This window comes from Ips typographus, linkage group LG12, assembly GCF_016097725.1.
Source record: "Ips typographus isolate SLU linkage group LG12, UJ_Ityp_2.0, whole genome shotgun sequence".
NCBI lineage: Eukaryota > Metazoa > Arthropoda > Insecta > Coleoptera > Curculionidae > Ips > Ips typographus.
Window position 1 is genome coordinate 5,879,046 of NC_138433.1, and position 25,514 is coordinate 5,904,559.

Below are 25,514 nucleotides of genomic sequence, written 5' to 3' on the forward strand. Positions count from 1 at the left end.
GCAAGATTTTAAATAATAGAATTTTTGTATGTCGTCTAAATTATTATTATTATGAATCAAGGATTGAAAAATATCGTGGAACTCCATCCACTCTTGATAATTTCCCGTATATGTTGGCAAGTTAATTTGAGGAAATTTAACTGTTGAGGTAACACCATTGTTAAGCTGCGAAGGGTGAGATGAATGAGCAGATACATTACTGTCAGAGTGTTCGACAGCTTTATGTTGAGATATAAAAACGCGAATTTGAGCTACAATACTGTGATAAGATATTTCAAAGTCGTTTCGTTCTGAAGAACTTTGGGAAATAATGCTTTCTTCATATTCATCTGCTGAAACCCCGTCCGGTGGATCATTACTAAGCAATAAAAGATCGATTTGTTCTTGAATATGATTAACATCACAAATCAACGAGCTAACATCGGCTAACCGCGATGAAAGCTGCTCAATTTGTTCAGGAGATACGTTTGGTAAGCTTTTAATACTGTTATAGTACGAATTCAAACGAGTTATACCAGCTTTTATTGAGCCACGTTTGTATTTTAGAGTTCTTAACTCGTTCGCCATAATCACGATACAAATAAAATAATTGCAATGTACTAACTACAAAATAGGCCAAGGTAAGGTTCTAAATGCAACAAGGAAAAGCGCTAAAGGAACGGACTTACAATACAAAATGGCTGCTCTTCTGCTCCAAGGTTAGTTTCAAGACTACGATTTGCTTTCGTTTGCTTGCACAGGAATCACAGGATATTGATAGTTTTAAGTCGGCAACAAACTCTCACACCAGCTGCTATCACGGATCGAAGGACCAATGTTATGATTCAAGATGCACTTCTTGTTTTAAATGGTTTATTTTACAAACCCAAAGGAAACAACAACTTAAAAATATAGGTTAGATATGTACGTAAGGTAAACAAAGGAACGCTCCAAACGTTCCGTTAGAATGTCTGTTGCCGACTACTGCACGCGCCGGTCACGTAGACCACCCGAGTTTCGAACGACCGATCTCGAGCACACCCGAACCAAATATCCGTAGTAATGGGCAGTTCGAAGCGATACACGATACACTCGTTAACACCAGGCTATGATGCCGATGTTTGCTATGTTTTCCTCAATATATGATTGCTCATTTGAAAATCTTGCTTGCTGCTGCCCCAACTTCTACAGCTGAAACTGACTCAATCAACATTATGGTTGACGTTTTTTCCAGAAAAAATTGTCAGGCTTTGCCATTATGTTCAATTATCACACTAATGTATTTTTTTTTCAGAATGACCGTGTTGCAGGTAATGAAACTAGGCATTGACACTATCAGACATAAAGCAACTGTAGTAAAGGCAGTATCTGCCATTTCATTGCTATTATTAAAATACTTTCAACTAAAGATAGATTGAATGCAAAATTTTCTTAAAAAATTTAAAACTTAAGAAAAGTCACGTCTGACTTTCATGATTCAACGCTTAAAAATAGTCACGTAGCCTTTGTAACTGAATTCAATAATTAATCGAAATGGTCTTGGAACACCAAGAAACACTCTATGTTCATAGAATTATAGAATTATTTTAGGGGCTGCCGGCCAACCTATCTCGCAAGACAATAATCTTTTATTATCTTCATTTTACTGGGTAACTTTAACGTAGCACACAACCTTTGAAACGAATTTTTCTTCATCAGAACTTTCTGAGGAAGACAATAATTCCAATATCTGCAGGATTTGCTGAGACCGATCCATATTCAAAAACACGAAACGCGACATACAAAACAACCAAAACAAAAATAAAAATTTGTTAGGTTATATTTCTTAAGGTGGCTCGTCGCTACGTCAAATAATTCGGAGCTGCCGAGAGCGATCGCAATTCGATTTTCGAGCAGGTTCAGTCCAAGTCGAACGTACAGCTCGCAAACGGATTGATCGACATATCCAAGTCGAACACAGCGATCGCGAGTAGAGCGATCTCCGATTGCCCGAGACCAACAAGCCGAAAACGCTATAAATGTTGGAATCTGTGACATCTCCCTCCCCCGACATGTGTTCGCCCCGAACACTAACTATCCTAGTATTGTAATGCCTTAATCTATCAGGAGGTATGGCCACTGCCTTTATTTGTAAATTAATAATATATCCTAAGTTATACCTACTGTTTCTTATTTATGACGTCACTTCGTTCCTGGGCAAGCAGCTGGGTGTTGAGGTTGGCCCAAGTTGGACTTTGTCTGACTGGTACCGGAGAACCTGTTACTCAGTTTGCAGGTGGTGGTACCCTGCCATCTTACGGGTCGCCTGTTTACTTGCATGAAGTCACCAGCTATGCTCGAGTAGCTTGCTGTGTCGTACGTGTTGCGCTTTTTCCCAAGCTTTGTCTAAATTTTGCAAACTGTCTCTTTCGGAGGTAAGGTTAAAATGTGGCAGATTGGTGGTCTAATTGCTGTTGAGGCATTCTGATAGATTATGAAAGGTAGGTAAAAAGGCTTGCTTATTAGATGGTTTTAGCACAAATGTTTTTAGGTTAGTCCAGGCTGCTGGCAGTATGTGATGTATAGATACCGACGCGTCCTCGTTTCTGCATGGGAACCTCTTCTGTATTACTACATCCTTCTCTACTATCAATTGACATTGGCAGGGTAGGTTTATTTTTAATGCCCCATGCAGATTTAACAGTTGTTCTGCAAGGGTAGTTGTATCTTTTGGGCATGAGACTGATGTATTGGCTCTAGGGTGAGTGATCAGGAATTCTTCTGAGCCTGTTTCGGAAATGATCATCAAGTTTGACTGATGGCAATGCATGGGGCAGTGTTCTGCTATGTCCTCCACCGTTGCTCCATGGAATAGCTTACGTGCACATGAAGGCCCCTGTGTTTGATCTCCTGAGAACCTAGATAGGTAGCACAGCCGGTCTTGATATGGCTTGCATTCGTGCAGTGCTAAACCTGTTATTTCTTTCAGGATGGTACTACCGTGATTTGTTGCTACTGACATCATAAGCGGCGCATGTTTTATTGTGCAGGTCTGACCCTGCCATGCAAATGGGTTTGTGAGGAGCTGGAACAGCTGCCAATTGTTATTCCTGGTTACAGTTAGTACTTTGATGTGTACTATCAGCTGTCCCTTGGAAAAATTACACTCGCTTATAGGTATGCGGAAGTAAGAGGCCAGTTCGGATACCGGTATAGCTAATTCATGTTCACTTTTTCTTATTTCATCCCTAATGTTTATTAGATGACTTTTCAATGTCTCTGGTTGAATTAAAGATAGAGGTATTTTGTTTCTGTCTAGTCGGTTGTGTTATTTGCGGAAGTCGATCTTGGGATGGCTATGTCGGAGATACCGTTTCGTACTGTCCATTCTTTTAATTTATTGCAGCAGTTTTTGAGTGTCTCAGCGGGCCTGCATTCGCCATTATTTCCTATTATTGCCATCTGTAAGACGTGCCTGTTTTCTTTTTGAAAGCTGGTTGTACTGCCTAAGCTTATTCTGCCTGTTTCTTTTTCCGCTAGATAATTTCTAATAGCTTTTCCGACTCCTCTGTCTTTGCTTGGCGTTGTGGAGGACGCAAAGGCCCATGCAATGTTGCTCGGCAAGCTGAAAATTGATCCGGGTATTTCTCGGAAAACTTTTTCCCAGCTTCGTATGCTGCTCTCCTGTCTTGGCTCTAATTTAAGATTGTGGGTGCTTTTTATATTGACAATTGGTTGCAGCTTGTGGGTACTTTCATATTCTGTCTTAGTGGTATAATCATGTCATGTGCCAATCTGAGCGTGTTCATTATTAAACATATGGAGGCCTTCATTTCCCTTAAAAATTCCATCCCTAATATCAAAGGTTGGGGTGGGCCTGTCAATACTGTTGCTTTCACTTTCAATTCTCTTACTTTGTTGCCCCTAAGCTCAAGAGATGCCCATGTCTCTCCTTGACTAGCTATTCTTTGTCCTCCTGCTGTCAGTAGCAGGGTGGGGTGTTGGCCACGCTTGTACACCCCTTCTGTGAGGTGGTGGCTTATTATGTTTAATTCTGCACCAGTGTCGATTATTACTGGTACAGGGTGATTGATTGTTTTTTTTGTTTTGACCACCCCCTAACTTCCTTGATTTTGATTTTAGCAAAAAACAAGAAAGTGGTTGTTTTTCTTTTCTTTCTATTGTCACGTTTACTTTATGAGCCCTTCTGGATTCATTAATTAAACTGACTCACGACGTTAAACGTCGCGCCGGGATCTCAGTTTTAAGGATGGAATCAAACACTGAGTTTTCTATTGAACACTAAAATCTATTAAATACGGTGTACACAAATGGGTCTGCACAATACGGTCATAAACACACTAAAAGTTGACAATTTAACAATTGTACTTACATAGACTCATAAGCTAAGGACTTAGCATTTTCTGGCGGCTGGCTTGGTCACTTTCGCGTTGGAACAACTTTGGAGAACGGACTACTTAACTTGATCTTTTTCGAGGAGAGTCGACATTTCGACTTCTTGGGTCAGCTGGTCGCACTACCGTCGATTGGTTCACACTGATCCTATACTGCTGAAATCGGCGTATTTTATACCCGATTGGCTGACGTAGTTTGTTATTGTTCGTCGCCTATTTTTCATATTCCTGCAAAGCAGGTGATGGCGACTCATCGCTGATATGGTGCACCCGGTGCATGATACACTCGGTGCATCATGGTGCGACCTTGCCTCGTGCGCTTAATATTTCGCAATCCTCAAATATTCTTATGTTTTTAAGTCACTAAGTCCATCTTTTGAATTAATAGATTTTCCATTCGTGACAGTATTTCAAGGTGGGGGGCATGTTTACGTTTAGAATCGCCTAGCTGAATGGCAACAAGCAGCCAACGCCCGATGCGCCAGCGCCATCACCTGTTACGGCGGTCCGCCGCACCGCCGCAGTAATTGTCTATGAAGCCCCAAGTCGTTGGTATCGTTTGCCACGGTTCATTGGCATTTTTTCGTAGACACCACAGCCCCCCATCGTTATTAATACGTTTATTTCATTAATATGCCGTTCAAGGTGGAGCTGGGCATTTTCATTTATCAGTAACAATCCGGTTTGATTAATAGAGTCAATTAACATGGACCACACGACCACAAAACCATAGTCAATCAACTATGGTTTTGTGGTCCTGAATGGCTCGAAACCTCTGAAGAAACGTGACCTATTGACATTACCAACGTTACGTTTCAACGGAAACCTACATTACACCGAAAGGGCTATATTCGGTATATATATTCAAGTGTGACAGGGTAACCTAAAAAGTGTGACTTCATAGAATATAATATTTTTAAATATTATTTAGTATATTTTATATCACCAGTTGCAGTAGTTTGCAGAAAAAAAAGATTATTTTTTAATGTTCCCTTTATATTTATTATACAATTTTTGGCAATACCTACTAATCCGCTTAAGTTCCGCTTTAAAGTTGATATGATTTTTTTATAAAATATAACCATAGATATAGCCTTTAAAAAACGGCCTCTTTTCGTGGCCTGCTAAGTCACCCGATGTCTCTAGATTATATGATACAATTTGAACAATTGCATACGAAATATTTTTTGTGTTTAGAGCTGAAAAACGATTTTTTGTGCAATACAGTAATTTAAAGAGTAAAAAGTGATATGATGGCCAATCACGCATGACCAATGTTGATAGATTGGAATATGCAGGGCCTTGACGGTTTAGAATTTAACTTTTTTTTATTATTCTGAAATTATCACGGTACCACGATAGATTTAAAATTACCAGTAACTTTTTTGGTGGCTTAGTTGCAACTTTGCAAATTTCACTTGTCCTAACCTTAATTTAAAAGCGCGAGCGGTATTTATGCCTGGTTTCTACAGAAACTTAACATTAAAAAAATAATAAAGGGTGGTCCAAATTAATTGTACGATACTTAAAGGGTGGAGAGTAAAAAATAAACACCAAAGTGTTGTAACGAAGTTACTAATTTTTATTAATTTTATTTCTTGGATACGCGTGACCTTCACTGCTGGGTGCTTGACCGCGGCCGTCGTGGCGTCGATGTAGTCGGGGCCGTCCGGAGCCGTTCGAAATGGTTCGGTGGGCGCTGGGAGTGGGTACCGCCACTAACAGCCCCACCGTTAGTTGGATTCTTCGATCACCAAAAGATCGAAACCAGCCAGCCTAGCCGTTCCGTGCCGTTGATAACTCTTATCTCCGCGTATCTGTAAGTAAAAAATAGGCACATACCGACGGCACGTCCGGTATTTGTTTTGTTTGCTGTTTTAAACCCGTACCGTTAACTGTAGTTATTTTAACAAACTGTAAACTGGGGCATTTTCAGTATTTTTCCGGGGTTTTCCGTTTGGGGCATTTTCAATATCAATATTTCAATATCTTTACTGAACGGTATTCCGTTTGAGGGTATTTCTGGTAAGACTGCGCCGGCTGCAGTTACTTTATTTTGAAAAGAGATAGGTTATCCTTCTGGTCCTGTTCCTGTTTGTTTGACACCGGGGAAACGGTGTAGCAAGCAGGAACGGTGAATCCTGTAGCTCGTTTACTTGGCTCAGGGAAACGGAGTATTGAACGGGTTTGGGGTACTGGAGGGATTAGCGGCTGTGTGACTGGCAAAGTCACGAGACTTGAAACCTCTGTTGCATGATTCTGGGGAAGCAGTGTGCAACGGAGGCTCTGTTTGTCGAACCCCGGGGAATCGGGGCGGCATATAGAGATTAGGTCGAGTGACGGGAACACCGCTGTTCACGTAATTGGGCCCCTTAGGGTTTTTGGAGCAAACTCCGGCGCCGAGTAGCTAGTTCTACATAACCGTACCCTACCGCCGTACTTACACCGTGTCTACATAGTGACAGTCATAATCTACAGTAGTCAGGCTAAACAGTAGTGAAGGGTCCGTAGCTAGTTTTCTTTACCGTTACACGCTTTCCCCGAACCACCGAACAAGGTAGCTTTCGATTCATTAGGTAACCGTTACCGTAAGTATTTGCTGTAAGTACAGAGAGCCGCAATACAGTACGTTTAGTGAAAACAGTTGTTTTGATTTTGTTTATTTCCCGAACCCTCTGGAACTTTCTTCAGCTCTCTAAAGGCTACCCAGGCACCGCAAAGTGGACCTTCAGCCACTATAAATAACGAAGGTGGCGCCCGAGGCAACGTAACCGAGGAAATCAGCTAGAAAAGCGCTACAGTGTCATGTAAACTATGGTTGAGAAGTGTGCCTCAATATGTGCCCCAAAAAAAAAATTTCAATTTTAATTAACTAACCAAAAAAATTCGTATTTGGGATGCTACTATTTTAAAATGTTTATTTATAAATTCTTTAAATTTTTAAATAATAATCTGGACTGGTACGATTTTTTTTCATCATGTGTTAGAATATCAAAATGACGGTATCTGAAAAACTATGCAAAATGAAAATAAATACTCAGACAAGCATCTTCAAGGAGAAAGTATGAAATGTCAGATGTGCCACATCAGAATGACTTAAATTTGAAGATGTCAAATTTCTGATCGACCACCGATCATCCCTTTAAAATGGCGAATGTGGTTTGTGGCATTAGGATGAGCACTCCGCAGAGACACTTTTCGACTACAGTTTTTATGAGATTTTGGAGTCTATTTTTTTGTACTTTCAAACCTTGAATTATCCGACAATCAATTTGGACCACCCTATATAAAATAAAATAAAATATGAAGTTTCTGGAGGCTTTATACAGTCAAAATAAAATAAGGTTTATGAATTTTATAAAGTTGAAGTATGTTTTGATAAACACATACATATAATAAGACAATTGTACCGTGGTATTATTATGATTCGATGACGACGTAAAGTTACAGATAATTTTTGTGTTCCTATGTTTTCCATAATTTCACGAGGACGAGGAAAATTTGTAAGGAAAACATGCTATGGAAAATTAACTGGTTAATTTAAAAGTTCGAGCGGAATTTAGTAAGATCATCTCGCAATGTCACCAAAACGTCTCATTTTTATTAGGTTGAAGATTACAAACTATTTTCCTCTATCTCACAACCTCTTTAAGACTCCATGGCAAATTTTATTTTTTAAGCGTCAATATATCGAAAATAATTGAATATAGATATAGGATATGATACATGAAACATACTTGGAATCGTCAGGAGTATTTAAAAGTGTAGCAAAAATAGAATGTTTGATTTAAAATAAGCAAGTACTTACTTCCGGCACAACAGGAAGTGCTGTAACAATGAAAATATTTTAATAGAATTGGACATGATGGCTTTACTATGTTGCCAATTTTTCAAAACTCATCTATTTATCGTCTTTCTTATATCAATCGATGTCTTTAGTCTCTTGTATACGTTGACAATTTTATAAAAAGGAAATTTACAAACCAAAAATTATTTTTTTTTTTAATATTTTGTGTGCAGTAATGTTTCAATAACGGGTTTTCTGAAGAACTGGAAACATATATTCCAGGGCACGTTCTAAATAACAGACTAACCACTGTATGTGTATGCTACGTTTTGTGTAGCGAAGTGTTTCATTCTTGAGTTATTTCCGAAAAACCAAAAACGAGCATTTTCAAAAAAGTGCTGTATTATCTCTAATTTGAAAATTTTTCTGAACATTGTTAGAGCAATTTTTTAATTACTATTTTCCTGTGTATTTGATTTTCAATTCCCACGTTTCGGTTTCAAGATACTATCTTCAACTTTTTTTCCATGAGCTCCATTTTGTTTTTATCTGGTTTTTTTGCTTTAAAAATAGGATGATATAACATGTTAAAAAACATAAAAAGTAGTTTCTATCTAAGTTGGCATTGACTTCATAAAAAAGTTTTTTGGTAGTGTGACGCTATTTATTCGGGAGTTCTAATTAAAGTGTGTTTTAGAATTAAAGTTATTGAGAATTGCTTCTGGCGCCACATGGTGTCAATAAAGTATTTACAGTTTTCGAAATGTGAATCAGGAAAGACAATTCGTATGCTTTGGTAGCTTTTAAACAGCTGGAAACAAAGTTCCCATTAATCTGTAGTAACAGTGGTTCAGGTGGTGACAAAGCTAATAAAAGCCAAAAGTATCAAACAACTACCTTTTTTTCTTCTTTCGTTACTCTATAATTTCAGCAAGCTTAAGAGAACCAATTAACTGCTCAAATAAGCATTTTTTAAATCCCCCCCTTAATTTAATCTAATCGAGAATGAGAGTGTGCAACTTGGTTACTAAGCAATTAACCGTCCTAGTGCAAACAAAGTTACGGTGTCACGGGTCAGTAAAAGAGTCGGCAGGAGGTACTATTGAAATATTGAAACCACCCTCGTATAGACCGAGCCTTGTAGTGGTCCAGTTGTCAAGATAATGGTTTTTGTCACCTTTGCCCGGTCTAGCGAACCTTGTAGCGTAGCCAACAAAAAAAACAGGGACAGGACGTGTGGCCGGACTGTTAACTGTCACAAACGCCCGGTCTATCAAACCATGTAGCGGTTGTGTTAAATTCGGAACTAACGTGTAGCGCTCGGTCTGTCGAGCTTCGATGCTACGAAACTAAGAGGGCCGGAGAATGGCCAGACTGGGGAAATGACACAAACGCCCGGTCTATCTAACCATGTAGCGCTTGTGTTGAATGCGGAATTAACGTGTAGCGCCCGGTCTGTTGAGACTCGACGCTACGAAACTAATAGGGCCGTAAAATGACCGTACTGGGAAAATGACACAAGCGCCCGGTCTATCGAACCACTTAGCGTTTGTGTTGAATGCGGAACTAACGTGTAGCGCCCGGTCTATCGAACCATGTAGTGATTGTGTTGAATGCGGATCTAACGCGTAGCGCCCGGTCTGTCAAACCTCGACGCTACGAAATTAATAGGGCCCTAAAATGGCCGGACTGGGGAAACGCCACAAACGCCCGCTCTATCGAACCATGTAGCGTTTGTGTGAAACCTGCAGAAAACAGCAGTACGGGGTGCAGGGGGCGGTTCGGTACTAACAAGTAGTCTAGGTAACAAGGGGAACACCCGGTCTATCGAGCCTCGGTGTTTAAATAACAGGTACACAGTGCACTAGGAGGGCTAGCCACCAAACAGGTATACTTACTATGGTGCGGCGGTGCTGCTCGGAGGTTGAAATGTTGCTCTGGAAAGCTGGCGATCTCAACAGCCCCGAACTGGCGGCACACGCCAGTTAATAAACAGTCAGGTCCCCCACTTTCGGGTAGTGGGAAACGCAGCCCTACTCGAGTGACGCGTACAGAACCGCAGTACTGCAGGAGACCGGTACGCTTCGGCCAACCTGACCGGCTACGTCAACTCGTGAATTTTAATTACAAGGAAAGCCGTAAACCATTAATTTCCTATTACGCGCTATCATACTGCAGTGTTGTTGTAAACCCTGTAATTTTACCAATTGTTTCCAACAAGAACTGTAAAAATCCGACTGACCAACCTTGAGAAAATGTAATAACTTAAAAATACAGCTTATCGTATTTTTGGCAAAGTACTAGCACTAGTTACTTTACTAAACGGCTTCTATTAATAGTACATTTATCCGCGATATGCTGCAACACAAACGGCACTAACGGACGATATAAAAAATAAAACTAAAATTATTCGTAACTTCGTTACACACCGCTCTCTCTTCGGGAAAAAAAAAGAAACCCAGTTTACTTGTTTTTAATAAACATAATGGAAATTTCGGTCCCTAAACAAAACAATGACCTACAACGGCCTTCTGAGCTTAAGCGTAAACCCCAAATAAATAAAAAACGACAACTTAATGAAATTTTACCTGCTCACTGGTCAAACGCGCGGCGCGAACTCATCCCGACACCTCCGGCACACCGGTCACACCAACGTGTTGACCTCTCGCGGTCCAGGCGACACTGAATCCCCCGGGACACAAAGCGACGTGCCGTTGAGGAAACTCTGGGAGGCGGGAGGACGGTCTTTTCCTCCTCTGCAAACTAGGGCCTGCACGGGCAACTGCTGGACATACGAATCCGGTACCCACATCTTGAGCAAAATCAGATGGAAAGCCGGGAGCAGATCGGCCGATGGTGCCCTTCGTGGCCGCATCTCCAGCACAGTCTCCTCTTGACTAGCAAAAATAACGGTAATTTCGCCGGATTTTCTGGCGTTCTAAATGGGACCGACATCGGCGCGGTCTCGGTGTCGCTTGCAAGATCTGCCAGCGTCAACCTTCTATTAGGTGCATCGGCGGCCAAGCCCATTATCTGTGGCGGTTGAGACCGTAAGGCCGGTGCTTGCTGAGCACTTGTCTCCGGCATCTGCCGCGGGAAAGTTTCCACGGTCGGTGTTTCCTCGTTATCGGTCACAGTAAACAGAATGTCTAAGCACAGGTCTTCGGAAGTCAACTCCAATACAGGCGAGTCAGACATCTTAAAAAAACAAAAATTTCAGCGATTAACTGGCGTCCCAGAGGCACGGAAACGAAAAAAAAATGAACACAACAAGCTTCCCGCGAGTTATGTTACAGTCAACAAACAAAATTGGAAATGCCTATGCACAGAAAGAATAAAAAATAGAGGTCGGATTTAAGGCACGTTTACGTGGATACGCCGGCCATCGCTGGTCTTCAAGTGCCTTCGGAACCGGAGGTTTCGGGGGTAGTTTGGTGGGCGCAACTTTTGTAGTTGCGCCACCAATCCGGCGGACCATTCTCGTGGATTCGGCGTAGCCACGATTTCGTCGGCCACTTTTCCCAATTGTTCAGTTTCCTCATCGTTTACCAAAAACGTTCAGGGAGGAAAAAAAGCCTTCTGGCGGTTATGATTGATCTGTCCTACGATCGAACTCCGCACTAACCTAGATATAAGCCGACTTAAGGTCCTTTATATGGATATGTTGAAAAGTTTTGCCGGTACAATCTTTAAGATCATAGACCACGGGAGAAACAACTTTAACAACGGTATACGGCCCTGAGTATTGGTGCGCAAGTTTTGAGGCAAAACCTCGGACAGGTCTTGAGCGTCTTGTTAGTACGCTCGACACCAACACTCACGACCCTTGCGAAATGGCTTGTTTGCCCTGCTTTAAAGTGTACTCGGGGGGCAGATGCCTCAACCGTCTCGAGTACCTCAAAGGCGTTTTGCTTCGTTTAATTTTCACTTTTGCCGAATTCACTCGGGCCGGTACTTCCGGCATGGCTTGCTTGCTTGCGGAATTTCCGGTACATTTTCGATTTTCTCACTTGCGCTAACATTAGATGAGTGGAATTTTGATCCTAAAGGAGGTACTCACTGACATTGACTGTCAGACGTTCACGATTTGTTTGGTGGTGGTAATATTGTTACGTCATCCGACACTAGTTTGATTTGCGCTATAAAATCCGAAATGCCTCGCCTCGGCAACTACTATATGTCTAGTGCTGTCTTTGTCATATACGGTGTACACAACAGAGAAAACAACACTTTGTTAACTGTCAGTGTAATTTTAACCAATCGGCATTTAGGCAAGTAGTGACTGACCGGCAACGGATCAGTAAGGGTGTACAAACAAATCCGCGCCCATTTAGGATTTGCACATAACCTTAATTAATAAAACTATTTTCAAGATATTCCAACACAACCAAAACCAAAAATGTTAAATAGTGCAAGAAACTTTCTCGCCTTCTGGTAGGTACATGAGGTACCTTTTGGTGACCGAGCTGTTTATGGTGGCTAAATGGGACAGGCACATGTTTCGTATCCTTTTTCTCGTTTTCAGTGTTATTTTTAAATGTAAGTCCATTCCTTAGCTGTTTTTGTACAGATGTAGTCGCCCTGATACTGCTGACCATACTAGGGCTATTCAATAAGTTGATTGTGGTTGGTGGTGTAAGGTTTTTACGTCAACTGTATGTAAGTTACACTTACCAACCTGTTATGGACCAATTACTGAGCGGATCAGCTGAGTTGTAGTTAAGTTTATTCAACAATTGTATATTTAAGCCTTAATTGTAAGTATAAACATTGTTCACAGTAGGTTTTTGTGTATTCTTAGCAACTTCTGGACAGTTAGGTAAATAATATTTGCTCAGTCAATTACAACAGTTTTCTGTTTTACCTTCAATACATACATTATCTGCTTCTTCGTTTATTTAAGAAAGAAAGCCACCATAGGGGCAGGACATCCACACCGGACGACACGGAAAGCGAGTTTGTCTTGCGGTCAAACTTAATAGGGAGTTGCAGCACTTAATTTAATTCACCACGTGACTGTATTAACCTGCTACTCACTGGAAGATTAGCTTGTGGCGTATACGGCGGAGTGAAACGGTGAGCTATTCCTAATTCCTCAAGCAACTCTTTAAACCGTTGGCCAGTAAATTGGGTGCCATTATCGGACAGCACGGTCTTTGGACAACCAAAACGAGTTACAATTTCCTCGTAGAAAGCTTGGCTTACGGCACGAGCTGTTGCCTTCCTTATTGCTCGGCACTGTACCCATTTAGTGAAACGGTCTTGAAAAACTACTAGGGAATTGTTTCCTTTGGCCGAACGAGGTAAAGGGCCAACTAAATCGGTACTGACGGTTTCCTAGGGATTTTTTTTACGAGACGGTTGCATCTGGCCTGGAGGTGCCTGCTGTGAAAGCTTTTATCTCTGGCAGGAGGAACAATTACGGACATATTTAGCGATATCACGCATCATTCCCGGCCAGTAATAACGTTGGGTAATACGGACGGTAGTTTTTGCTATTCCCAAATGTCCGGCGGTCGGTTCATTATGGTTCTGCCGTAGAACGGCAGTTCGGTTCGGCGATGTTACATTCATTTATATCCCAGAAATGTCGGAACAGGCGGCCGTCTTTTATGCAGTAATCGGGAAACTCACTAGGATTGCTCTAAACGGCTTTCTTCTTTGCAAGATACCAAGAACACGGCAATCAATAATCTAAAACAGAGGTAAAGTAAAGTAAAAATTCAACGATAGTACGATAAACCAGCAATTCCAAACTTGACACTCTTTAATTCAAGAATAAATATTTAAACTATATACACGTCTGGCACCGTGAAAAAAAAAATTAAGTAAATATTGTAGTCATGCAAAAACACACATGCACAAACAAGGCAGTCTGATAACCCACAATCCAAGCGTGTTCAATCCACTAAAAATCAAAAAGGCCTTCACGTTGGTCGCCAATTTGTTATGATGAAACCTCACGTTAATGAGATTTCAACATTTTTAATTGTGTTAGCTCAAGGTCGTGGATTAATTGTATGAGATAATTACTAGCTCTTAATAAATGAACACTTCTGGATTTACCGTAGGAAATCAAACGAACCGTTAGTTGTATATGTACATGTGTATATTACAAATAAAAAAAAAACAACCACAATATTTTACAAAAATTACAAGGTTGCAAGACTAATGTTGTGAATAAAATGAAATGAAATGAAATTTAAACAGGATCGACAATGAATTAAAGCAAAAAAAAAAACAGAAAAAGTTTTCCCAGTGCCAAACCGTCTCTAACTGCCCTTACCAGTTTTTAAGGACGATGTTTGGGTCCTGAAACCTCCAGTATCCTCTCCCCAGTAGTCAGTAGTGGCCACCGCTGATTTCCAGGTAGGAAATGGGGTCCAGAGACTGGTGACAGGTACTTAAGGCAGAAAACAGCAGCACCAGGGAAAACGAACAAACAGCTTCAACACTTGTTCCGGCAACCAAAAAGGTGACCAGAGGTAATGACAAGTGTTGAAGTTGTTTAAAGCAAACTAATATAAACTAAAAAAAAAATTAAATAAAACAAAATCAAGTAAGGAATTGACCTGGTGGCTCAACTCTGACTGAGGCTCTGACCTTTTAAAACTCTGTGGCTGCTGGTCGGTTTTTCCAAAACGTGGGTTGGCCCGGAAAACTCTGGACGGAGCAGTCTCGGTTAGGTTTATTTTATTTATTTATTTATTTGATTTATTAATTCCACTCAATGTTTACAACAGAACATTGTAACATTATTCAATCCCCGATTGGAAAGTTTAGATCTTCGGTCGGAAAAATCCTTAGATCTCTGGTGGAAAACCCTTATATCTCTGGTCGGAAAGCCCTTAGATCTCTGGTCGGAAAGCCCTTAGATCTCTGGTCGGAAAGCCCTTAGATCTCTGGTCGGACCGAACACAATACTGTAATTCGGCCAGATGATCAAGGTTTAAAAAAAAAAATTCACAAGTCACACACGTGCCACAACGCTCAGAACCTAGGTCAGATGTCGGCAGTTTGGGTGCTGTAGTGGTAAAGGGACCGATATCACAAAGTGGGGTGATTAAATAACCACATGGCACCTGACACAAAGAAACAGGACCACAAACCGACGCTTCCCCGACAAAAATCGAAACTGATCACGTGACTACGGCACCTGATAACTCATCAGGTCACGCACACACATTAACCACAAAATGTGCACAAAGTGCACATGGAGCTATTAAGCGATCGGAATCGGTCTACTAGTGTAACTAGGCCCACGGACATTAAAAACACAAACCAATCGAGTTACGGACGAAAACTCTATTTCGTACGTAACACACTCCCCTAAGTAACCAAAAAAAATTAAACTTGTTTTGACACGTGTTTTTTAATTTTTTTTTTAAGTGAAAAAGCACCTCGAAACTGACCTGATGAAAAGCAAACCAAAAGACGGTAAACCACCAAAATCAAGAAAACAAATGCAATGGGCGCCAACATACCATTTGAAGGAGGCATACAACCTTTCAAGCAAAAATGAAGCTCATCACAGCTATGAAGTAGCTCTGAAGAGAGAAAAAAAAAACACAAGGTACCAGTTGACTCGCTCCAGTCTCCCACCCAAACAATATTCCCAGGAGAAGTCGTCATGACCCTACAAATCTCTAATCGGTTTATGTCCAGAAAATTAAAACGGGGTTGAACATGAAACCAACGTTGCGTAAACGTCGTTATGTGAGAGGAAACCTCATTCATTAGTCTCAGTAGAGATAAGCAGAGACAGGACTCAACGCTCAGGAAAACTACAGAAAGAGAAACCAAAAAAATCACCTGGCAGGTGGAAATGAAATAAAGAAAACTAACAGGAAAGAGAAGACAAAGGTTTTTGATAGGAACCCTTTGTAGAAAACCCGAAAAATACACCGAACGGTTAGTGTATCAGTAACCACACAAAAATTAAATCTACTGGGGTGTTCCGAACCAAACCACTGACGCCAAATCTCACGTAACCAAGCAATTGGGACTGAGGTCGAACGCAGTAGAAAGTCCCCGTACTCCAGGGTCATTAAGGTACTTACAGGGACTCTGAGACTTTCCCCCCATGAACTACCCTCCCAAAAACCTTAGAGGTTAATTGACTATGACGGCACCCAATTCCGCTCAGCCCTTTACAACAGAGCAAAGTGGTTACAAAGAAAGTCAAATCCGGTAAAAGTCACAATCAGGTAAATTGTCAAAACTGACAAGACAAAATAGAGAATAGAAAAAAAAATTAAATTCCCTACATGTACGCAAGATTAAACATTAACGCATACAAGTTGCGGGGAAAAACAATTGACACAATCGAGCAAAAGGAAAATTGAATCCCTGGCACTCGTTTCTGAACAAAAAAACTTAGAGGAGTATCCAAAATGGGAAAAAATCAATAAAGACACAATCGAGGAAAAATGTACTCCCTGACACTCCCAAATCGTTCCAGGAACCCTGACCACACGGTAACACTCATTCCAGAACAAACAAATAAAGAGGAGTATCCAAAGCGGGAAAATCAATTCATTAAAGTCACAATCGAGAAAAATTAAATCCAATAATAAACAAGTCAAATTAAATTAAATTAAAAATGATACACGATGTTAAAATGTGTTATTCTGGGTAATACGGTATCCACAGAATCTTTCAACTAAACAATTGAGTATATAAGTACCCGCCACTGTCCCTTAATAATGACACTTATTGAAAAAGGGGTTAGGTAAAAATGTCATTATCACCAAATCAAGAAAACACAAACTTGTTCATTATGGATTCAATCAATTAGAAAAACATACGACCGACTCAAATCGTGTACACCTATTAAACCAACGGAATTGCATACAAAGTTAGAGTTAATCCTAACAAAAACTAAATCTCAATAATCAGGAGTCAGACGAATGAGCATCAGAATGCTCAGACTCGTCACTTAAAGTCACATCCGGTTTAATGTCAGATACATGCCAATCTCCCAAATTATGTCCATCCCTGTCAACCAAACGGTATACCAAATTAGAGAGGACTTTAGAAATAGTACAAGGAATGTACCTAGGTGCCAACTTGGCAGCACAACCGTCTACTGCTTTAGATAAAACATAATTTTTCTTCCAGACCTGATCTCCAACATGATACTTAACATCTCTCTTTCGAAAATCATAACGTTGTTTACTTTGAATGTAAGATTTATGACGTCGTTTTCGAACTTCTTTATAGATGTTAGGTAATTGCTGAACTGTATTGGGGTTATGCACTTTATCAGAAATTTCCACTTTATTGTCAGCATTATCACTGATTAAACCATAAAATGAACCATCAACAGGTATATTCCTGGCAGAATTTAAAAATGCAGGAGAGAAACCAGTAATTTCATGTTTAGCCAGTCCAATAGCCTGGGCAACTTGGAAAATAGATTTATCTCAATCATGGGATTTTCATGAATGTAGGATCTTATTGCAGTGATTATCACTTGGTTGATTCTTTCAGTGTGGTTTACTTGTGCATGATATTTAACGTTATACCAAATTTTCTGGACACTATACTTAGTCATGAGATCTTTAAACACCTTGCTAGTATCATTGTTACAAGAGAAAATTTGGCAAACCCCAAACAAAAGGAAAACTTGATTTTCAATGAACTTAACTATGGCCTTAGAAGTCGCTTTCGCCATAGGGTGCACAAGTACAAATTTAGTGAACCAATCCACCACAACAAGAACGTACTGGTTTCCCGATTTTGATCTTGGATAAGGACCAATTAGGCACTCCAGCAAATCGGCTGTTTATATATATACAGGTTGTCTAAAAAGTCTGGCATATTGCAAATATCTCGAAAACTGCTGATTTTATTTTTCTCAAAATTTGCGTCTTGTTAAAGTAAATAACAGCGCATGACGTGAGGGTGAAATGTGGTTCGCAAGTATACAGGGTCAGTCACAAAGTATACCAACTTTCTTAATTTAAACCTAACACACTGTATATTACTTCAGATTTTAAGAGTACTCATAAAGGCCAATTCAACGATATACGATTTTTTTTTTTTTTGATTTTTTTTTTTTTTGATTTTTTTTTTGTACCTACCTATAACAATGATAGGTGTAACAATGACAGCTAACGTCAATATAATGTTAAATTAATTGGCAAACTTTCCTATTACTTAAAATGGTGTTTTTGAGTGAGAAGGAAAAGACTGACATCTTAAGTATCCTTCTCACTCAAAAACACCATTTTAAGTAATAGGAAAATTTGCCAATTAATTTAACATTATATTGACGTTAGCTGTCATTGTTACACCTATCATTGTTATAGGTAGGTACAAAAAAAAAAAAAAAAATCGTATATCGTTGAATTGGCCTTTATGAATACTCTTAAAATCTGAAGTAATATACAGTGTGTTAGGTTTGAATTAAGAAAGTTGGTATACTTTGTGACTGACCCTGTATACTTGCGAACCTCATTTCACCCTCACGTCATGCGCTGTTATTTACTTCAACAAGACGCAAATTTTGAGAAAAATAAAATCAGCAGTTCTCGAGATATTTGCAATATTCCAGACTTTTTAGACACCCTGTATATATACATGCATTTCTATCTTAGTCGCCTCCATACATAACACAGGCACCCAAGCCTCCACTATAACCGCCATAGTTACAGGAGTGTATTTTGCATGATTACGCTTCATAATTCAAGGTCTTTCATGGTCACAGCAGAGGGGTAAGGAAAAACTATAAGGAAAAAAGTTGTATATACGGTATGGGTTTAAATGTAACCGGCCTCCACGATGCTGCGGTTTACTGGCCTCCGCGCAATATACAGCGCCATGTGGAACCGACGCAGGCGTCACCGACACAGTTGCCAATTTTATCTGTCTGGTTCGTCGACTGATTTGGCCTTGACAGCTAAAAATAGATTTCTTGGAACAGGAAACATATTTTAGTATTCACTCCAGCCGTATTTTCGTTCTTTTTCGATCGCTATAGGAGCCACATTAGACAGTTTTTGGTGTTCTATAATATATACTGATCGTATAGTTTCTGCGTTATTTATTCTAATATTAGACACATGTCTGACAATAACTGAATATAATGACATCAATATTTTTGTTTCTTTTTTAATACTTCATTAACTCAAGCAAATTGATAAAACAAATGGCTGAACAAGTTTTGTCAAACATTGCAATATAATTATAAATCGTTTATTAATTTATTATGTTCACTTTGACTTGCATTTCTAGACTATCTCATTTTAATTATAATACCAGTCGTTGAGTATTTAAAATTACTATTGTTATTATTTTATATACGTGATTTATTCCTTACATTAACAATGTTTATTGAGTTCGGTCATTTTTCAGTGTCCTCAATTTTTCAATAGGTCGTTAAAAAGGAAATTTTGCTATTGTTTGTTTAAAACTTTAAATTCTAGCTTTTTGGGGGAAACAAATTATAGTTTTTAGGGTGGCAAATTAAAGAACGTTCTAACTTATAACGCTTATATATTAAAAATGCCTGTTATTTTTGTTTGACAACCAAGTCACTTAAATTTTACCGTAAAAAAGCCTTGCCTATAATTTGTTTTAAACTAAAATATTCGTATTTTCAGTCTGTCAACTGATTGGTTACAAAAAAATCAACTTGGCACAAATGTAATTTTCTTAATACCAAAGTAAAAAAATGCATTATTATTTGATGCTTGTAGACAAAAACTATTTGCTGAGTCTAATACATTATATTCGTGTGCCAATATTAAGAAAAAGTTTAAAAACGTAACCTTACCAATAACTGTCTAATATCAGGCATTGTTTGAAAGATGGTGAGGTTTTGTTTTTTGTTTATCAATCCCAATCCTCTGACCGGTTTCGCCGTATTACGGCTCATCAGAGAGGCTATAGGGCTTGATAACCAAAGAACAAAACCTTCGTTCCAGTATAGTCAACTGGATGCCAGAAATGATAGTTGTGTGCAACATCTGGTGACATCTGTACTCAACTCTATGAGTTAGAAAGTACAGATGGCGTTCATTTTAATACGGCGAAACCGGTCAGAGGATTGGGATTGATAAACAAAAAACAAAACCTCACCATTTTCAACCAATCAGATCGGTGTTTACCGAATGATGCGGCATTAATGGTGCTGTTCCTAGATTTTGGAACGCCATCTGTACTTTCTAACTCATAGAGTTGAGTACAGATGTCACCAGATGTTGCACACAACTATCATTTCTGGCATCCAGTTGACTATACTGGAACGAAGGTTTTGTTCTTTGGTTATCAAGCCCTATAGCCTCTCTGATGAGCCGTAATACGGCGAAACCGGTCAGAGGATTGGGATTGATAAACAAAAAACAAAACCTCACCATTTTCAACCAATCAGATCGGTGTTTACCGAATGATGCGGCATTAATGGTGCTGTTCCTAGATTTTGGAACGCCATCTGTACTTTCTAACTCATAGAGTTGAGTACAGATGTCACCAGATGTTGCACACAACTATCATTTCTGGCATCCAGTTGACTATACTGGAACGAAGGTTTTGTTCTTTGGTTATCAAGCCCTATAGCCTCTCTGATGAGCCGTAATACGGCGAAACCGGTCAGAGGATTGGGATTGATAAACAAAAAACAAAACCTCACCATTTTCAACCAATCAGATCGGTGTTTACCGAATGATGGGGCATTAATGGTGCTGTTCCTAGATTTTGGAACGCCATCTGTACTTTCTAACTCATAGAGTTGAGTACAGATGTCACCAGATGTTGCACACAACTATCATTTCTGGCATCCAGTTGACTATACTGGAACGAAGGTTTTGTTCTTTGGTTATCAAGCCCTATAGCCTCTCTGATGAGCCGTAATACGGCGAAACCGGTCAGAGGATTGGGATTGATAAACAAAAAACAAAACCTCACCATTTTCAACCAATCAGATCGGTGTTTACCGAATGATGCGGCATTAATGGTGCTGTTCCTTGATTTTGGAACGCCATCTGTACTTTCTAACTCATAGAGTTGAGTACAGATGTCACCAGATGTTGCACACAACTATCATTTCTGGCATCCAGTTGACTATACTGGAACGAAGGTTTTGTTCTTTGGTTATCAAGCCCTATAGCCTCTCTGATGAGCCGTAATACGGCGAAACCGGTCAGAGGATTGGGATTGATAAACAAAAAACAAAACCTCACCATTTTCAACCAATCAGATCGGTGTTTACCGAATGATGCGGCATTAATGGTGCTGTTCCTAGATTTTGGAACGCCATCTGTACTTTCTAACTCATAGAGTTGAGTACAGATGTCACCAGATGTTGCACACAACTATCAGGCATTGTGCCTAAAAACACCATCATATATCTATAATCCGTGGAATTCATGGTCAACTTTACAAAGTGCCGCAGAAATGTAAGATGTGGTAAAGTTGCATTTTTTTAAATGCCTTATATTACATTTATTTAAATAGTTTTATTGTTTGTAAGAAGGATTTGTTAAATTAATGACACATCTAGCGTGCATCGTTTTCTCAGAAAAAAGCGTTCAAGAGTTAAAAATTTCCATGTTTGCAAATCCGAAAACCAAAGAAGAAATTAGAAGTAGTGAACGTCAAGGAATTTGACTTGCACTTTTTCATTTATCTAAACTATGTCAAAATGCCTTTTGTGATCCTTTTCGGGTAAAAAAAATTCGACAAAACTTGGAATAAAATGTCTGCTTTAAATTTAGATTTAATTCAGCATATAACTAATCCTTCTTATAAAGAAATAAAACTATTCACAAAATGAAATAAGGTAAAACTATCAATAGATGACGACCTATAAAAAGTCTAAAAAAGTTAAAAATGAACCCCCAGGCGAAGGGTCAAAATATTTGATGGAATTTAAACCAGCATAGTTTGTCCAAAAACAAGTTATTCTCAATGAAATTGATGTACTACCTGCCATAAATATGGACCAAAGTTTATTTCGAGTATGGCAGCCGGAAATCAGTGTGAAGAGAGAGAGAGAATTAGCTATATTTGGAAGAAACTGAGAACCAATGCAACTTTGCGAGGGTCATCTATTGGCAAGATGGCCTATGGCAAATAACTAGTTCTTACAGTTTGTTTAAAAACATAATAATTTACAACTGTATTATTAAATGTTTACATTTTATCTTCAGAGTGCCACATAAAGGAATGATGATCCTTTTCTGGGACAGCCTGTTCCAACCGACACTTTTTCAATTGGGCAAGATATAAATCCGTATGCATCCGAGGGTTTTCAGGTGCAGCACACTGTATATTAACTTGTCTTAAAATGTTGTTATTTGAAGCTTGTTATTGTCACGACTAGCGTGACGTGTTGAATTTAATTCAACTTATTTGCCTGGGATCTCGTTTCAGCGTGAAAATAAAACACAGTTAACTTTACCATCAAGTTCCTCCTAACTTACTAACTAGTAAAATAACAGGTTTCCTAACCCAACGAAAACGTTACTAACTCCCAATAAAATCATAATAAACCAGGCGTAAATTAATACACAACATAGAAGTACGATAAACATACTTACATCTCTATAGAAGACAGAATCTTGGAGAGAGGCTTGTCACTTGGAGCGCGGTTCGCGATTAACTTTACTTGAGCGTTACGGACATGTCTAATTGACATTTGCGGTTCGATCACCAACGTGGTGCACAGCAAAACTGGACTGACTGGACAGAACTGGACTGAACTGACTGAACCTTCTTTAGGGTACAACTTCCTTTTTATAGCATTCCAGACACTGGTTCCACCAATCAAAACTCCCAGACCTGGCCTCGTCTAGCCGACAACTCGTGACGACCTTCGACCATCGGTACTTGGAAAACATTCCACATTATTTCGCAAATTCAGCAAATGCATCTTAATTGCAGTTGCACTCCGACCGCATTCCACAATTTTAATGTTTCCGCTCAAGTAATATAAACATTCCACATTTTTAATGTTTCCTTTCAAGTGAAATAACTTTGATTTATTATCCTTCGTGACATTTGCCCCTTCTCCATGAAACTGGCCCTCCAGTTTAAACCAAGAGAGGTAATTCCTATATTTGACAATTCTAATTACTAACCTAAGTTATCGCTAGCCTTATATAAAATTTATCTTATCATAATATCATTTGAAAAATGGAGTAAGCGAAAATTTTTAATTTTACTTTTTATCATATATTTTCTAAAATGCTTACTTTCTCCATTTTCCGTCATCGCTTCGTCGTACCCAAAACTTATAATAATCCTAATCATTAAACTAACCCTTAAATTAACATAACACATTTGAAACCTTGGGTAGCCCTTAAATATGCACCATATATTTTAATATAAGTAGCTCTGATGTTGCGACTTTTATTGCGCCATTGTTCGCACAAAAGTGTTTGTCACAATCATATATTGCCCTGACTATGACTTAACACATCGTCTTCCACTGGTCACCAAATAGTCTAGTAGCTGAAGTCTAGCAATGTCCATTCCATACTCCATAGTCTCTTCTGCTTAGGCTTTATTTTCATCATGTGGTTGACTCTGGTGATACTGTTAAATGTCATCTTCAATGGTCGTCCAATACTGGCTTTGCACAGCGCCATTTAGTACATTGGCTTCTATGGCTCCTTCAAGCGGTTTTTACATGTAATGAAAATAAGAACAAAGGTTAATATGCGTTACTTAAGGCTTAATAATAACATATAATAATATATAATATTACACGCATATTTCTTTTATATCTCAATTAAATTAATAACCTTTAACCGAGTGAATTTTATTCACTGGTATACCTCAAACCGATTGCAATAACTTCTGCATATGTTTAATTAATGTCCCAATTTCCATATCAACTAAGTTGTTTTAAAAACTGGAACATTGAACGTTCTAACTTCATTTCAAATCCGTGCGGAGAAATACTTTATTTATCCAAAAACAAAAAAATAAATTGACGATAACGTTTGATTGCTTCTTCCCTAGATTATCTGTAAAAAAAAAAATAAGAAAGTAAATTATTAAAACGTAAACACAAAACAAAATTTACGGTTGTCTAATGACCCTATGGTTTGAAATGCACTCTACCTAAGTAGTGTAAACAACCTATACTCGGTTTATTTTGTCTTGTCAGCGGTTTTGAGGTAGGTCAGGGTAACGCTTGTGTCATCATTATCATATTAATAACAGTGACGTACTTGACGCCTTTTAAAACTTATTACGCCTGTATTAACTTTACCCATCTTACCTTTAATTAAACAAGAAAAATGGTTAAATATCATTTATTTTCTTCGTGCTACAATAGTCATTATTATATAGATAAACTTTAAATATATAGTATATAATATTGATATAAAATATTGAACAATAATTGTTTCACTTGTCTTGTTCGGTTTGGGTCCCTCCGGGTTTCGCCTGATCAGTGTTCAACTGGTCCTCATTTCTTTCCTCACGTATAGGCACTTGATATGGTGCCGTACCACGTACACGTGTACGATTTATTTGTCTTCGAAGAGGCGTAGCAGCCACCTACCGAGTCCAATTTGTCATGTTTGCTGTATTTAGTGGTGGCTCAACGGGATTCCAATTCTGTCGCAAAGTCACCCTCGGCACTTCAACTAATGTAGGTTCACCTCTTGATGGCACCCTAATGGACGGTGAAGCCGACCTGGCACCGATGTCCCGGTCATTCCCAGACCAAACGTCGGCGAGCCTTTCACCAGGGCGGCGCATGGTTAAAAGTCTCCGGAAGTGCTGGAGACGGCAACCCCTTCCAAACCCAGTTTGGTTGTCACTTGGGGGACAAGATTGCGGATCTTTAGTTTTGAAAAGAACAACAAATTGGATTACTTTATAATGTGAATAACAAAGCCAACAAGTTTACTTACGGTTCATGATGAAAACACGACGTATCTCACTGTTTCTCTCTTGAATTACAGGGGGTGGGCAAGGATTATTACAACCTTGTAACAAATCTGTGGGGCGGGATAAGGTAGGCTCTGGCACTACCACTTCTCTCTTCTCTGGCACTACCACTTCTAAGGGACTTTCTTGCCAAGACTCTTCTGATTCTCGCGGTTTAGGCGGAGTCCTACTCAATGAAGCTCTTGGCTTAAAAAACTGTTCTGGGGATCGTGATCCTGCCTTGGAATCTTTAGTTTTCTGAACTTGGGAAGTCGAAGCTTTTGTTGTTCGAATTCGCGGGGTCTCAATTTGAGCACTTACGACAGTTTTTTCGAAAGGGCTCTCGTCCTCACTACTTGTTACACTGACAATAGAAGTTTTTCTGTCGACTTCTGGGGCACCTGCAGAAGCAGAGGAACCGACAGTTGAGCTATGATGTGCGGGTTTAAACTCTCTCAACTCTTTTA

At 39.3% G+C, this 25,514-nt stretch overlaps 2 long non-coding RNA genes across 2 annotated transcripts in view; one reads left to right on the plus strand and one right to left on the minus strand.

Moving 5' to 3' along the window:
• The window catches only part of LOC145736397 (uncharacterized), a 99,128-nt gene extending 94,315 nt beyond the window's left edge, over positions 1-4,813 (minus strand). The window contains exon 1 of the long non-coding RNA XR_014179922.1: positions 4,352-4,813. This is a non-coding gene — a long non-coding RNA (uncharacterized LOC145736397). The remainder of the gene's footprint in view (positions 1-4,351) is intronic.
• Positions 1-25,514, plus strand: part of LOC145736595 (uncharacterized) — a 259,716-nt gene that overhangs the window by 136,071 nt on the left and 98,131 nt on the right. The window lies entirely within an intron of this gene.